Below are 17,825 nucleotides of genomic sequence, written 5' to 3'. Positions count from 1 at the left end.
CGCTGCTCCGGGCATGTGTGCTCACTGCCCCCTAGTGTGCGTCTTCACTAATGTGTGTGGTGTTTCCCTGCGCGGATGGGTTAGATTGTGGAGGTGGAATTTCCCCACTGTGGGACTAATAAGGGTAATCTAATCTAAATCAGCTGAGGTATGTCTCAAGTTGCTTCTTTTGGGCTGGGTCAATGACAAATAAGATATGTTGTACATTTTCATATCTGCATATATATTTGCATTTATATCTATGTGCATTTAATATCTTAAATATTGTGAGTGTTATCAAAGCTTTTACTTGCCTGTTTCAGTTATTAAACTGTGCTGGTCTGGTCGCTCCATTTGACTCACTGATTGAGCCACCTGACTTTTCAGACTAATTTCAAATGAAACAGGCACCTACTTAGACACCCATAGAAACCTTTGTCCTGGTCACTGGTCACTGTTGGTCTTTTTACAGTGCAATACCTGGTCCCTTGTTTGTAAAAGCATGTCAAAATAAAAGTCCTTTATTTTTGGTTGTGTGTAAGAGCTTGCGGACGTTTTTCATTGAGTTGAGCACTTTTAAAGTTGTCTTATTTTGCAACATGATTTTTAAAGTTTTAAAACAAAAATCATGCCAAACTTTATTATTTAGAATTTTATATATGTCTAAATGACCTTTTTTCATATCTTACTTAATCAACATATATGGTGGGACAGTTGCACTGCCTGACATTGGAAGCAAAAGAAACTAAAATGAATTCTATAGGGATGCACTGAATATTGTTTCACAAAAAATATGTATTGTTGAATATTTGTCAGGTATGTATTACATTATTTTTTGGAAGAATAAAACATATCAAGGAACCAGCTAACAAGTAATAGAAGCCGTTAATATCTCTGCTAGGTTAGCGCTGTGCTAACTGCTGTCTAAATACTTAGACGTTTGCTTCAAACTGTGTCAAATTATTAAGCAATCTATAATAAACTTGCTTTTGAGCCATTAGAGCCAGTTTAAGGTAAACCTAGCCACTTCTTATTTCTCCCTTTATATCCAAAACATGCAAAAAGTGTCTGCTAATCCTCCTTTAATTTTGGTTAGCATTACTGCTACTGAGTTCTGATTGGTTGGCATCACTGCTACTGATTGCTGATTGGTTGGCAGTACTGCTACTGAGTTCTGTTTGGTTGGTATTACTGCTACTGATTGTTGATTGGTAAGTATTACTGCTACTGATTGCTGATTGGTTAGCATTTCTGCTACTGAGTGCTGATTGGTTAGCTTTACCGCTACTGAGTCCTGATTGGTTAACATTACTGCTACTGAGCGCTGATTGGTTAGCATTACTGCTACTGAGCGCTGATTGGTTACCATTACTGCTACTGAGTGCTGATTGGTTAGTATTATGACTACTAAGTGCTGATTTGTTAGCATTACTGCTGCTGAGTGCTGATTGGTTAGCATTTCTGCTACTGAGTGCTGATTGGTTAGAATTACTGCTACTGAGTCCTGATTGGTTGGCATTGCTGCTACTGAGCGCTGATTGGTTAGCATTACTGCTACTGAGCACTGATTGGTTACCATTACTACTACTGAGTGCTGATTGGTTAGCATTACTGCTACTGGGAGCTGATTGGTAAATATTACCACTACTAAGTGCTGATTGGTTAGCATTAGTGCTACTGATTGCTGATTGGTTAGCATTACTGCTACTGAGTTCTGAGTGGTTGGCGTTACTGCTACTGAGTTCTGATTGGTTAGCATTACTGCTACGGAGTGCTGATTGGTTGGCATTACAACTATTAAGTGCTGATTGGTTAGCATTACTGCTGCTGAGTGCTGATTGGTTAGCATTAACAACAGAGTAAATATTTTATGCTGTCCTGTGTTGAGAAACAAGTGTATTTTTCTGTAAAAATAATTAAGCAGTTACAAACTACAATTTAGCACAAAAGCTCCATAGGACCCATTTATTTTGGACTCACTAGCGCCTCTAGCGTCATAAAACATTACTGAGTGAAAGTTGTCCTTACTAGATATTCTGTATGATATACGTCATCTATAATCATGGATCAAAGGATGTACAGGATTTCAAGATGGCAACTTCTACTGTTTATAGCTTGCAATGCATAGATTACAGTGTGTCTTGCAGTGTAAGAAACAATATAATCAAGTCCACAGACTTCTACTCACTCAGTTTGAGAAAAGTGTGTAGGGATTTAAGGCCCAGTCACACTTATGCTTGCCAGTGAAAGTGCACTTTCACCACAACAAGTGTGAAATTTCATACTTATCGAATTTGCAACTTTGGCTTTGTTGACTTCTGAGGGAGCAAAGCTTCATATAGCAGCACTGAATATCCAATACAAATGCTAGTTTAGCTGTGTTTAAGCACAAACTTAAGCATTTCTTTCCCACTGGCTGTACACAACCACATGTGTGACATGTTTTCAGTCTTTATCTTTACCTTTGTAGTTTTAATGTTTTTGGCAGACAAGTTAGTCAGCTTGCTAATTGCTTTGATAGCTGATTGGCTAACCACAGCTGTGCACAGCTACCAACCATGTTTGCTACACGTCATTGTGCAGCACTGCTCTGTGGTGGGAATACAGTTATCTGATAGAATTTTGCTTTTGTTTTCTTATTGTATATCACAGGTGAGTTAGCCAGCTTTTAAACTGCTGTGTTAGCTCTTTGGCTAACCGCTGCTGCACCAACCTGGAGAATGTTGCTTGTGGCCAATTTTCCATCCAGCCTCAGTCGTGACCATTTTCAAGGCGACGCAAAATGCAAATGTCTAGTGGTTTTAGCCAGGTGGTTTGCGTGGGTGCACTGCTGCGCTGCAGTGTACTGCACTGTGTTGTGGTATTATGAACTTTTTACACACTACAGAGTGCTGCACTATTTTCAGCCCAACTCAATGAGGTCACAGTGACCAAAACCACATTGAGAATGTCCCATAAGGCCGAGCTGCAGCGTCTCATAAGCAGGGGTTAAACTGAGACTTTGGAAGTGGGGGGAGGTTTTTTAGTCCAGGGCCGTCTCCAGTGTAGGGATAATTATATAGAGTTCTCAGCACTGATATCATGAAAATGGGATTAAAACTAACAGCCTATCTGTTTCTCTCTTAAAGGGGAATTCCACCAATTTTTCAAAATGGTTGATTGTGGAGACTCAGATGTCTTTACAGTGGCGGTAATAGGAAATAGGGGTTGCCATGACTACAACACAAATATAGACATTTTATTTACTATCCAGAACCACCAGTGAACCTACACAAGTCTTCTGAGTTTATATGGAATGTTGATGATGGAAAATAGTGGAAAATCTGGAACACCCTGCATGTACCTCTCCACTGTTTTAACAGAACATTTCTGTTTTAGGCTAAAAACGTGTTTAAACTGTCGTAAAACAGTGTCTCAGACATCAGGCAGTGAATTCATAACCATTTCATGTAATAACTTTCAGTGAGGTGGACGTCTGGTTCCTATCACCACCACTGTGAACAGTTCTGACTCCCTAGGTTTCTCTAGAACCATTTAATAATGCAGGAATTTAGAAAAATAGGTGGATTTATTCTTTACTTGCTTAATTATGGCAATTAATCCCATTTGTTTGCTGGTTTTAATGTTCCTTTATATCAAAATTTGATCGCAATCTTTTCTGACAGAGATGAAAGTAAGTAAACAGTCACTGGGTCAGTCCCCCTCTTGTCGCTGGGGTGGAACCCTCAAGGGTTCATCTCAGTACCTTTAGTCAGGGAACATAACTGAACCATAATCCACTGAAATGATATGTTCTAAGCTGTACTGACTCCACACACCCCGTCTCGTCTCCAGGCTTTTATTTTACTGTTCTGTTTAAAACATTCGGTTATGAAAAGGTACAAATACGAACTTTTCACCTGGAAAAACTTATTTAAGGTTCACAGTCAGACCTTAAAACCACTGTTGTACCTTTGAGGGAGCATTTACACTGTTTGTACCTTGATGAAAAAAACGTACCTGCACAGAACCTTTATTTCTAACAGCGTAGAGATTATACAGTTTATCCACAAAACTTGGTTCACCTTTATGAACATTGCCAAGTGTTCATTAGATTTGGGAACCTGAAACTAATGCAAATTCCAGCCTTCCTACCGAACATCACTAACCATCACTCTGCTGAACTGATGCACTGTAAAAATGTCAGGACAGCTTATAATCAGGTAATTAGGCAATTAAAATGAGGTCAAATAGCTTAGCTTCTTCATCACCATTTTCCTCTCTTTGTCACTTAGAATAGCCCCTTAAATGGTCAGGACCCACCAGCAGGCCCAAAGTTTTATTACACACTCCTATAACCTAAGAACAGCTCAGCCAGTTTGCACTGACGTCCCTGTTATTAATGAGTAATGAGCCTTAGTATGTAATAATCCTGATTTTCAGGGGTTAAACAGGCTGTTTTTGTTACTGTGCCTTTCAAACTGATATATTGACGATGTAATTGAGCTCTATTCTGAATGGTATTGTGTCCTTTAAAAAAAACACTTCTGATAATGGTCAGCGTGAGTGGGCGGGGCTAAACTGCTGTAAGGTGAATGGCGTGGTCATAAGTAAATATGTTCATGGTTGTGATGTCAGTGAATTCAAAACATGCTGGTTTACAAATATTAACTGTTGGTATTGTGGGGTGAATGGCATGTTATGAAACTTACATTATGTACAAAGTATGTAAAGCTTTTATTTAAAAAATAGAAAATTCTGGAAATTTTGTTATTTTTATGATATGGGAAGATCAGAAATGTCTATTTCTACAGCGCTGAGCACTGACAGCGGGTTTGATCCTTAGAAATGACAAAAAATGAGAAGAATTTGCTGTTGTTTCCATGTTATGATATATATATATATATATATATATATATATATATATATAATATACATATATACACACACACACACACACACAATCAGGCATAACATTGTGACCACCTCCTTGTTTCTATGCTCATTGTCCATTTTATCAGCTCCACTTACTATATAGGTGCACTTTGTAGTTCTACAGTTACAGACTGTAGTCCATCTGTTTCTCTGCATACTTTGTTAGCCCCCTTTTACCCTGTTCTTCAGTGGTCAGAACCCCCATGGACCCTCACAGAGCAGGTACTATTTGGGTGGTGGGTCATTCACAGCACTGCAGTAACACTGACGTGGTGGTGGTGTGTTAGTGTGTGTTGTGCTGGTCTGAGTGGATCAGACACAGCAGTCCTACTGGAGTTTTCTGTGTATATATGCATGCCAAGCACAAATATTCCAGTTTAATCACTGTGGATTTTGTCCTTCTGTCCTTCTGTCTTTCAGCATGAGAAGCAAAGCGGGATGAAGGATTCGGAGCGTCCTCACTGAGGCCTGGTTGATGTAAATGTGGAACTCAGACAGCTCCTGCTTTCAACTTAACAGCGCGAGATACAGCAGCACTGGGTCCAAATCAGCCAGCAGGACGAGCGGAAGAGAAACCCAGTAACATCTAACTAACATCTCACAGTTCCAGATTAATATAGTCGTGCAGGAGCCTGCTCTGAATGAGGCTCGGGCTGTGGATAGCATTGGTAGGTTATGTTAGTAATAGTAAGTTTTTTGTTCAGATTCCTTTTGTTTCATCTTGTTTTGCGTTTTCTAAGCCATCTCATATGAATAGTATGAATTCTGTGAGGCAGATATGTAGCAGTCATACCCAAATGAGCAAAGAAACATGCTGGATGATGAAGATTTTGTTTAGAACTGGAAGATGAAGGATAATTTTAGGACACTTTAGTTAATGAAGTAATGAACAAACTCATATGCAGTAAGAGTAGCATGTGCATAATCACACCACTGTGGCTTTACTGCACCATCATCATGTATTACAGAGAGATTATATGATTTAATGTTTAATGTAATGAATAAAAACAGTTTTTACCTCAATCTCTTATGGTTTGGAAATTTTATTGTAACATTTCGACTTCAGTTGTTTTAATTTCTTTCTTTCTGCAGTTTTAAATTTCCATACACAGTGTATGCTGCACATTTTAAGGGGGAACTCCAACGATTTTGCAAAATTCCTGCATAATGAAATGGTTAAGATGTAAACAGAGTCGTTCAGAGTGGTTTGGTGTGAAACGCTTCAACATGGTGGTGGTAGTATGAGGGAAGGCTGATTGAGGGAGGGGGAGAACTCTGAGAGCTTGGGCTGGAGCTCTGGGCGGCTTCTATCAGTAGCTAGAAGGCCGGATCCCCTCATAGCTGTAGTAGGACTGATCCAGGACTGAGGAACAGGGAGGAGATGGGGTGGCGGTGGGGATTGTGAACCCTTCATCACGGGAACAGAAGGTAATGATGTGAATTTATAGGGCATTCCATTGGAAGAAGGAGGGGTTTCAGCCATGCTCCTCCCCCCAAACTTCCATTATAACATAACCACATTTGCTAACCTCAGAAATACAGGCGTTCGTCTTACTTTAGCTCACCATAGAAAGCAGAAAGACGTGTCACTTTATCTTTGTTATAGTTGCCAAGATTGGAATTCCAGGATGCGTCCAGAACTGTTGGAGAACCAAACACACAACAACGAAGGAGTCCAAAGTAAATTGGTTCACAGCTATTAGAGTACAATAACATCAGCTATCAGAAAGCGGCTGCAGCAGCAACTTTTAATCACAAGCTGCATTCAGTGTGATGTTAGTCAGCAGTGGAGAGATGCTGACACTGAGGATCTTTTCCTCCGTAAGAAAAAATTAATTCCCTTATTAACCGCACAAATCGTTTTTCCTCTGCTCATCATCAGCTGACAAACCACTGAAACTGAGAGGAGGCTGTTTTTGCTTCAAGTTCTAACATTTGAGTAAGTTCTACACCAGGGGTGTCAAACTCAACCAGTAAAATATCTCATCAAATCTGTAGGCCTGAGAAAATATGAAAAATATGTTTTTATTTCATTTTTAATTAATGTTGTAATTGTATAACCTGAACTGGCCGTTGTTTATTAAAATATGCAAAAACGTAAAGAGTAAAATACAAACACTTGTAGTGGACCTTGAAATATTCCTCATTTAAATGTCTCCAGGAGTTCAGTCTTTTAAACCTGCCTGTTTGCTTGAACTGGACACCCTGGCATCCTTCCTTTGCTGCAGGTTCATTAAGACTTGGGCTCCGTTGCTGAGCTGACGTTAAGTGTTCATGTTGGTTGAACTGCAGCTGAAATGCATTTTGGTGATATGACTGGTGTGGAATTGTGTAGAACTGTGTAGACTGTTGTTGGGGTAGGAGAGTTGGAGCACATTACGTTGCAGTGCATGCTGAGGACTGTAGTGCAGCACATTGTGAAACGAGCTAATATTAATAGAATATTAAAATACTTCTGCGGGCCGGATAGGATCATGTGGCAGGCCTGATCCGGACCATGGGCCTTGCATTTGACACATGGGCTCTACACGCTCGACTCATCATCGTTGCTACTGCAGTTGCTGTAGCGGAGGAGCAGAAAAAGAACTTCCACCAGAAAAAATGCGGAAAAGTGAAAAGGGCCTATTACTGAACAACTCAGTGAGTTTGTGATGACTTAGCAGTGGTGGACGAAGTACACAAACCATGTACCTGAGTTAAAGTAGAGACACCCAAGGTAAAATATTACTGCAGTAAAAGTAGAAGTTCCTCCCTTTAGACCTTCAAATGTACTTAAGTATCAAAAGTAAAAGTACTAAAAGATTAATTATGACTTTAATGTCCTGTTATCATTTTCTGTAACAAGACTCGCTTCATTAACTCATTTTAGGTGAAAATACTCCAGTATCTCTCTTGGTAAACCAGTCTTTTAATAGAATGTCATTAATTAGTGACGCTGATGTCTATTAAAATTATCATAAACACAAAACACTGAAGGCAAACAGTTTCCATCAGGTAGAACTGAGTGGCTCTGAAATCACTTTACAAACAAGCAAAGTTTCAGTTTAAGATTTATTTGAACTTAGTTACAAGTTTAAGTTTAATAAAAACTTTAAACTCAGATTCACAAATGAGTTTCCTTTACTAAACTGCATCTGTAGGTCTCTGTTCATAAACATAAACTAGCCTAAACTAATTTACTATAAAATGAAATAGTGTTTGTATAAATTCAGAAAAAGACCCGTCAGTCACAACTGCATATGAGTACATATTTCTATATTGTGGTCTGTTTACACAAAGTTAGGTTAGTTCATCATTTATGTTGAATAGACTCTCCCAGAATTTTACGCTGCTGCACTGATGTTGAACCGTGTGCTGCACTGGGTCGGTATGACCAACAGGTCAAAACAAGCTCAGAACAAAGTGACCGCTGTGCCTGATTGGTGTTCTTACTTTGCTCTTCTTTTGTTGTGACATGTTATGTTTTTATACACACATAAACCAAAAGGAGCGACAGATTTCTCATAATGTAGTGGAGCAAAAAGTGAGATATTAGACTTTGAAATGGAGTAAAGGAAAAAGTCACCCAAAATACTTCAGTAAACTACTTAAGTACAGCAACAAATTACATTTACTTAGTTACTGTCCACCACTGTGACTCAGCCGTAATGCTAAGTGGTGATCAGCTTCTAACACCCGTCAGCTACAATAGCCTCGTAGCTCTAGTGCTATTACTAAGGAAGCAAACTTCAGATACCAAACATGTTTTGGCTGATTGACTACATTTGTGGTCACACTAATGTAGCTGTAATCTAATCACACATTCAGTCGGCAGATCCATGGCGGTGTATCAGGTACTAAACGCTAACATTTCCTCTTGTAGCAACAAAGTAAGTGCAGTACAGTAGACTTGTTCTATGTATTGGACACAGTGAGCCTGTAATGTTGCTATGATATCATCTCCAGTCTCCAGGCTCCTCTCTGATGGATGGAGCTACTCCATAATCCATTTTATTCTCTTTTTCTCTGAGAGAAACTTCTCAGCCGGGCCACAGACAGAGAAAGAAAATGTGGCACATTATCGCATTTATCTGAGTGTGTCATCGAGCAGTTATATTGGTGTGATGTGTTTGACCACAGAGCCGTTGAGCTGCTGATGGGAAGTGGTTAAGATGAAGTAGGCCAAGAGTGATCTTGTGCATTGGAGATGAAAGACATCAGCGCTAATTTTAAAGTTTTAGTGAGGGAGCTGGTGTCTTTGATCTGTTGCAATGGAAAGAAAGTAATCAGGAAGTCATCTATTCGGTTTATGTTGTTTTAAAATGGTTCTCAGCTCGGATGCACTTTGCAAGAGTCAGAGACCGCCCTTCATTAAGGTCAAAACCCCCATTAAGTACAAGTTGTTCACTTTTCAGCATCAGGAAGAAAAGCAAAAGCATATTTAACAGACATTAATACAGAAGATCATTTCAGATGTTTGAGTGTCAGTGAGTCACTCTTCACCTTTATTCCAGCTTCCATTCTTTTCAGGAGACTCACTTTCAGCTCCTCAAAGAATCTGCAGACACACCTCCAAAGTTCAGTCTTAGAAGCTGGTTGATGATTTTCTGAAGTAATCAAACACATTCAGTGGTGTTGAGGTCTGGACTCTGGGGTGGTCAGTCCATCGTTCAGCTTCTTTGTTTGATGTGTCCGTCTCCTTTTCTCAGTGAGGTTGTTCTTGACAGCTACACATCCTTTCAGACCCACAGCGCTGAGTCGTCTTCTCACAGTGGAAGGATGGACAGAAACACCTGTGGATGTTTTCAGATCTGAAGCAGCTTGATTTTCTCCTCTCTCTCAGAGATGAAAGCTTTAAGTGCTGTTTATCTGATGGGGGCAGTTTTGGGGTCTACCAGGTCTTCCAGGTGGTCATCAGGAGTCCCTAGTAACCACCCAGCAACACTCTAGCAATCACTTCCAATACCATAGCAACCATATAGCAACACCCTAGCAAGTAGCAGAGATGTCATGTCAGCTGCTTAGCAACCACCAGGAATGTCATAGCAACCATGTAACAATAACCTAGTAACCATCTGGTACACCCCAGAACCCCCCGCTAGCAAATTGCTTGCAACCACAACCATAGCAAGGGGTGTTGTAGCAAAGTAAGTGTTTCTAATAAAGTCTACCAGCTCTTCCAGGTGGTTGTTAGGAGGCACATTTTCTCTGTAGCTTTTAATCAGTTTTTGAACTCCAGCTTTGGAAAAGAGAATTCCAGCTTTCCTTGGGTATTGTTTTGCCTTACGACGCCCTGCTTGTACCCCTCCACCATGAATGCCTTTTAAAACTATTTACATTTTAAGCCAAAAACTATCATAAAACTGTGTCATCAGACAGTGAATTCATGATCATTTTATGTAATAACTTTGTGAGACGGTGCTTTTAGAGGTGGATGTCTGGTTCCTACAGAGGTGCTTTAACCTGCTCATGGGCCCTGGGGCTATAGGTGGTTGTGCACTCTATGGGTCTAGTTACACACAGTGTCCAAAAAACTTAAAACCTTTGTTTTTAATGAAGGTGCACACACAGCACTGCCATCACTTACTAGACGAACTTAAAAAAACCTAAAAGCCACAATCAGGTAAGGCTGGGAGTTTACACTGAGAAGGCAGTCCACTCCCAAACAGAGCTGCTTGCTTCACCAGATTGTTTTTGAATTTTGCATTCCACCTTAAATTGTGCCTCAGTTGCATTCTGGGGCCTTTAACCCTCCCATTAAGGTGAAATGGAAAATTCGTAAAGAATCTGGCGAATAGGAAGCCAGTTTTTGCGTCACTCGTGCCTTTTAGCTGGAAAACAGTTTGAGAAGAGTTTGTTTGCTGATAGCAAACGCAATTACATTTACATTTACAGCATTGAGCAGACGCTGTTATGCAGAGTGACTTACAAAAAGTGCTTTGTTGTCTATTTAGAGAGGGTATCTTTGCTAGTTACAAATAGGTTGGAGTGAAAGCTCGTCCTGAGCTCAGATACTGCTAGAAACAGTGCAGTGCAACATATTTCAATAAGTACTTAACTCAGCGCTCACTTAAGCGCTGTAAAAAAGATCTTCAGCCAGCGTTTGACTGCGAGAGAGTCAGACAGCCAGTGGGAGTTGGTGGGTCAAGCCGAGCTGTACTTGAAGCTCGAAGGGCTCGTGGTACAGTTCGAGTTTTGACCATTGCCATTAGGTAGGAAGGGGCTGGTCCATTTTTGGCTTTGTATGCATCACGGTTTTAAATCTGGTGCATGCAGCTACAGGAAGCCAGTGAAGGGAGTGCATAAAAAAACCCAAAAAACAATGGCCTATCTGAGGCCCTGAATTACTCAGGACCCCTGGCCTTCTTGAACCACCACTGTGAACAATTTCTGACTCAGTAAGTTTTGGAGCATTTCACACCAAACCGCTCTGTGTGCATCTTAACCATTTAATTATGCATAGTTTCTTCTAAAACATTGGTGGAATTTCCCTTTAATACAGCAGCCGATGTGTGAACATTTTTTTTTCTAATAAAAGTCCCCAGAATGATTTTCATCATGTAAATACTCACACTCACATACATGCATGTTATCCTTAGTGAAGTTGTTGTGTGTCCCTCCGGCACTGAACTCTGGGAACTTTGGGAGATGCCTTACAAAAAAAGTGTACTTAGAGTTTATTTTATTAAGTAGACTTAGGTAAAGTTAAGTATATCTCCCAAGTACACTTCATGTAGTAAGTATACTAATATCAATGTACTAATAGTATACTTGTAAGTGTACTACTTTAGTACTTCTTGAGACTAAATTGGTCCACTTTTTAGTATATAAAAGTATATTTAGAAGTGTGTATATATATACACCGATCAGGCATAACATCATGACCACCTCCTTGTTTCTACGCTCATTGTCCATTTTATCAGCTCCACTTACTGTATAGGTGCACTTTGTAGTTCTACAGTTACAGACTGTAGTCCATCTGTTTCTCTGCATACTTTGTTAGCCACCTTTCACCCTGTTCTTCAGTGGTCAGGAGATATATATATATATATATATATATATATATATATATAATATACACACATACGTATGTATGTATATATATATATATATATGTATATTTAGGCCTGAGGAAACCCACACAGACACAGAGAGAACATGCAAACTCCACACAGAAAGGACGCTGGTCACCCAGCTGGGAAGTCAAACCCAGGCCCTTCTTGCTGTGAGGTGACAGTGTTCGTTTATACTCACTTATACCTTTCTTAAGTACATCTCAATCAAGTATAGGCTGAATATACTTAAACTTTTCTGTATACCTGTAAGTATAAGGCAGGTATAATTATATTAATGTTTAATCATGTATAATTATGTTTACTAAATCTCTGATAAGTACATAAAAGTAATCTGGAAGTATACTCACTTATTTTTTTAGTTTAAAAGAATTATACTAATATCACACTTGAATAAAGTTCTTTTTTGTAAGGGATCACATGACCAATAAACCTCCACAATCCACCAATCACTGTTCCCGTTCACCTGAGGACTAACCTGTCTCACCTATTATGTGTATCTTATGACTAGACTGGGCTTTCCTGGCTGTATTTTTGCCTTTTTGTCTTTGCCCTTTTGGATCTGGTTGCCTGATACTGATTTGACCTCTGCCTGTTTACCGAGTATGAGTTCTGTCAAACCCGTTACAAGTAAAGCCTCATTTCTTGTTTTTTTACCGTGAGCGCCTGGCTGGTTCAGAGGTCAAAACGCGACCATCTCCATTTTTATTCACAAACAGATTTTGTGTCACAGCTCTTCAGTAATCACTGTTAATCCTCCTCACCACTTACAGCAGTTAAACTACTACTAAAGCAAAAGTTTGACCAAAAATCAAATGTACCCAGTTTGCCCCCCATCCCCCCCCCACCCCCCACCCCCCACCCCCAGGCTAGATGATTAGCCAAGACATGTTTGGCGTCTGAAGTTTATCCTGTTTATCCCACAGGAGTTATGAAGCTACTGAGTTGTTTAATAATCTCTTATGGACTATATTATGTGGTTTCTGAATATCTGTGATACAATCTTATCCATAAACAAGGATTAAAGTATGTTAGCATAGCTAAAAACAGTAGCTGCAGTCTCCTCGAATGCACAATTTTGGGGTTAAAGGGAAACGGTGTACATTTGAGTTTTGGCCGAACCGTCACTTTAATCTTCTCCACCCTCCATTTACAGCAGCCGTTAACCCGGTGCAACATACAGCAAATAAAGAGTGTCTTGTCTGTTTGTTTTGTGCGTTTAGTATCCACCTAAACAGCACACAGACTCAGGGTCATGTGACCGCTCCTCTGTAGGCTCAGACTGGAATAAACACTGAACTAAGATGGATTTTAACAGTACTGCAGTCAGATTAGCATGAAAAGCCCTACGCTGCCCTCTGCTGGACACATGATGAATAGTAGACAACTCTCAAGTAATTATGGACCACCTCTCAAAAAACATCTGGACAACAGCAGTCCTATGGTCAGAAATTGGCCAGTGATGAATGGAGCAGAGTGGGGCTGTTAAACTGATAAACTGTGGATGAACAGATGAGCTACAGTCTGTAACTGTAACCTAAAGAGTGGAGCTATAAGGTAGGTGTTTCTACAGAAGTGGCCAGTGAGTGGAAGCACAAAGGAGGTGTTTCTAATAAAGCGGCCAGTGAGTGGAAGCACAAAGTAGGTGTTTCTAATAAAGCGGCCAGTGAGTGGAAGCACAAAGGAGGTGTTTCTAATAAAGCGGCCAGTGAGTGGAAGCACAAGGCAGGTGTTTCTAATAAAGCGGCCAGTGAGTGGAAGCACAAAGGAGGTGTTTCTACAGAAGTGGCCAGTGAGTGGAGGCACAAGGGAGGTGTTTCTAATAAAGTGGCCAGTGAGTGGAAGCACAAGATAGGTGTTTCTAATAAAGCGGCCAGTAAGTGGAAGCACAAAGGAGGTGTTTCTAATAAAGCGGCCAGTGAGTGGAAGCACAAAGGGGGTGTTTCTAATAAAGCGGCCAGTGAGTGGAAGCACAAGATAGGTGTTTCTAATAAAGTGGCCAGTTAGTGGAAGCACAAAGGAGGTGTTTCTAATAAAGCGGCCAGTGAGTGGAAGCACAAAGTAGGTGTTTATAATGAAGTTGCCAGTTAGTGGAAGCACAAAGGAGGTGTTTCTAATAAAGCGGCCAGTGAGTGGAAGCACAAGGGAGGTGTTTCTAATAAAGTGGCCAGTTAGTGGAAGCACAGGGTAGGTGTTTCTAATAAAGTGGCCAGTGGGTGGAAGCACAAGGGAGGTGTTTCCAGTAAAGTGGCCAGTTAGTGGAAGCACAAGGTAGGTGTTTCTAATAAAGTGGCCAGTGAGTGGAAGCACAAGGTAGGTGTTTCTAATAAAGTGGCCAGTTAGTGGCACTGACCTCACCAGAATTACTGCCAAACGGCAGAATTGTGTTTATAATATATTTTCTTTTATTTAAGTGAAAATAATGCACTTTTGAATCCAGACAATTCAGTGTATCACTTTTTATCATTAGTATTAGACTTAATCTCATTTAAACCATCAATAAGAGAAACAAGCGAGCAGTGATACATTTAAACACATTTCCTCTGTGATTCTGAACTCTTCAGCTCTGAATGTGGATTAAGTGCATTGGCCTGTTTAAAAGTTCTCGTGTTTAAAGGCATCAAAGGCCTAAAGGCCATCATAAAAGACAGTGTGGGGGCGAAACTGATTACAAAATAAATAAATAAACCTTTTCAAACCATCAATAATGGAAAACAGAGACACATTTAAAAGTGAAAATCGTCTGATCTTTGGGATGAAAAACGCAGCTGAGTTGCGCTGGGGGGTCTAAATGATGATGACAGATGCATTTTTCATCCTAAAGATCAGATGATTCTGCTCTGAAGCGGCCGAGTTCGGTCTTTCATCTCCAAATCCGACGTGTCACGCTTTGACATCACAGCGAATGGCTAATTGGGCCAGTCAAGCTAACGCTTCCTCGGTGCGTGTCGCGCTAAATGAAGTGTTTCACTCCACTAATCAGCAGGAAGATTTACACAATGCTCATCAGTCTCGGCTAATTCCTCAAATCCTCTTATCGTTATTAAGTCTTGATTAGAGGCAAATTATGGCACGGCAGATAAACAAGCTACAGATGTTAATATGCTAATAGCTCTCCCTTGGGCCAGAGGAGGAGAGATTGAAGTAATCGTTTACAATGACGGCACAATGAAGAAGAATAATAACAACGATACAAACACACACAGTAAACGTTCCACAGCACGTTATGGCTAAACATCGTACAGCAGCGTCAGACCCTTTAAAGAGCCCGTATCACTGACAAACACAGTCCTGGCTCATTCTGATGTAGTACGTAAATAACGTAAACGTTCTGAAACGCCCTCAGTCTGTATATGGAAACTTCCGAATGTGTTATATTTGTGATGTCACAAAACCCAGCATATTTACATGTGTTCGCATATTCAACTTACAGCAGTTTAGCCCCGCCCACTCACACTGAAAAACTGGACTTACTGTCCAGACTCTATCTCTGCCTGTCTATCTATCTCACTGTCTATCTATCTCACTGTCTATCTATCTATCTATCTATCTATCTATCTATCTATCCGTCTGTCTGTCCATCTATCTATCTATCTATCTGCCTGCCTGTCTGTCTGTCTGTCTATCTGTCTGTCTGTCTATCTATCTGCCTGTCTGTCCGTCTGTCTGTCCATCTATCTATCTGTCTATCTGTCCGTCCATCCGTCTATCTATCTATCTATCTATCTATCTATTTATCTATCTATATATCTATCCGTCTGTCTGTCTGTCTGTCTGTCTATCTATTTGTCTGTCTGTCTGTCTGTCTATCTATCTATCTATCTATCTATCTATCTGTCTGTCTGTCTGTCTGTCTGTCTGCTGTCTATCTATCTGCCTGTCTGTCCGTCTGTCTGTCCATCGATCTATCTGTCTGTCTGTCCGTCCATCCGTCTATCTATCTATCTATCTATCTATCTATCTATCTATCTATCCGTCTGTCTGTCTATTTGTCTGTCTGTCTGTCTATCTATCTATCTATCTATCTATCTATCTATCTATCTATCTATCCGTCTGTCTGTCTATCTGCTTGTCTGTCTATCTATTTGTCTGTCTGTCTGTCTGTCTGTCAGTCTGTTTATCTGTAGGACAGTCAGTCTGTTCTATACAGAACAGCAGTTAGTTGAGTCTCTCTGGTGTTTCCTCTGTTTACTCTCATTCAGAGTCTGTGGTCTCTCTGCTCCCACCCTGTTACACCTCAGACACCATGGATCGCCATCTCGCCCCTCTCTAGTTAAACACTGAGTGCTTTGGTGGGTTTAGGAAACGTAACATCGACTTAGAAATCTGGAGTTTGCTAATAAGCGATCAGTATTGTCTTTTGCTGAAATGAGTCTTATTCACAGCTTCTTTTCACCAGCTGGGGAGAGACTTCTTGGTTGTGACGACCTCACCCTTGAAGTATCATCAGAGGGAGAGGGGTTTTATACACCGTAACAGCCCAACGTATTCCATATATAGCAAACCAATACATAACTGGTTAACAGAAGCTTTTGAAGTGAAACACAGTGGCCGTTAAAACTGCTCACATAAGAAAAATCTCTCACGTAGAGGTTAAGGCCTTTACTGCTGTCTTCCAAAAAAGGGAGGAATCACAGAAGAGACACATCCCGTGACCCTGACTGCGAGCTGTTGCTTTCAAAAACACTCATTCTGCAGAGCAGTCTTCATACAAGGCCTTGACCTGTTCATCACAAAATCAGTCAGGACACAGAGACAAAGGATACATACAGACCAGCGCTGTCAAACAAGTAAAGGGCCATATTTGAAAATCTCAACAGGGGAAAAAATGTTGGGTAACACTTTATTTGGACAGTCCACTTTAGATGCTTTGTAGATACTTAATTTACTGTTACGTTAAATTCAGCTAAATATCAACTAAATTGACCATCATTGTCTTTAACTCTAAACCTGCTCTAACTCTAACCTTAACCTCAACCCAAAACCTAAACCCAACCCTCACCCTGGTCCTAGCCCTAACCTTGGTCCAAATCCTAACCCTAACCTTTACCTCAACCCAAAACCTAAACCCAACCCTCACCCTGGTCCTAGCCCTAACCTTGGTCCAAATCCTAACCCTAACCTTTACTTCAACCCAAAACCTAAACCCAACCCTCACCCTGGTCCAAATCCTAAACCCTAACCTTTACCTAAACCCAAAACCTAAACCCAACCCTCACCCTGGTCCTAATCCTAAACCCCAACCTTTACCTAAACCCAAAACCTAAACCCAACCCTCACCCTGGTCCAAATCCTAAACCCTAACCTTTACCTAAACCCAAAACCTAAACCCAACCCTCACCCTGGTCCAAATCCTAAACCCTAACCTTTACCTAAACCCAACCCTCACCCTGGTCCTAGTCCTAAACCCTAACCTTTACCTAAACCCAAAACCTAAACCCAACCCTCACCCTGGTCCAAATCCTAAACCCTAACCTTTACCTAAACCCAAAACCTAAACCCAACCCTAACCTTGGTCCAAATCTTAACCCAAACCACCATTTAGAACCAACTGAGTTTCAACAGATGGTTTGTTAATGATTTGAACATCTGTGGATGATCTATAGGGGTCTATAGTGGACTATCCAAATAAAGTGGGACCGAATTGTTTATATTTCATTTTTAATTAATGTTGTGTTATAAACCAAATCGGCCATTGTTGAACAAGCAAAAACTTCAGCGGTAAACTATAGGCTGGACTGTAGTAGCCCTTAAAACGAACATGAATACTTGCAAAGTTTAAGTGTCTTTTAAACCTACCTATCTGCTTGAACTGGACACCTGGCATCCTTTCTTTGCTGCAGGTTCATTAATTCTCGGGCTCAGTTAAGTTAAGAGCTG

General features: G+C 40.5%; 1 protein-coding gene across 1 annotated transcript in view; it reads left to right on the top strand.

Annotated features, from left to right (window-relative positions):
* Positions 1-5,916, top strand: part of ca8 (carbonic anhydrase VIII) — a 35,756-nt gene extending 29,840 nt beyond the window's left edge. The window contains exon 9 of the mRNA XM_036565382.1: positions 5,314-5,916. The gene's annotated coding sequence lies outside the window, so the exon portion shown is untranslated. The remainder of the gene's footprint in view (positions 1-5,313) is intronic.
* The last annotated feature ends 11,909 nt before the right edge of the window (positions 5,917-17,825 follow it).

Source organism: Colossoma macropomum, unplaced genomic scaffold (genome assembly GCF_904425465.1).
Source record: "Colossoma macropomum unplaced genomic scaffold, Colossoma_macropomum, whole genome shotgun sequence".
Taxonomy (NCBI): domain Eukaryota; kingdom Metazoa; phylum Chordata; class Actinopteri; order Characiformes; family Serrasalmidae; genus Colossoma; species Colossoma macropomum.
This window is presented reverse-complemented; position numbering and strand designations above follow the sequence as displayed.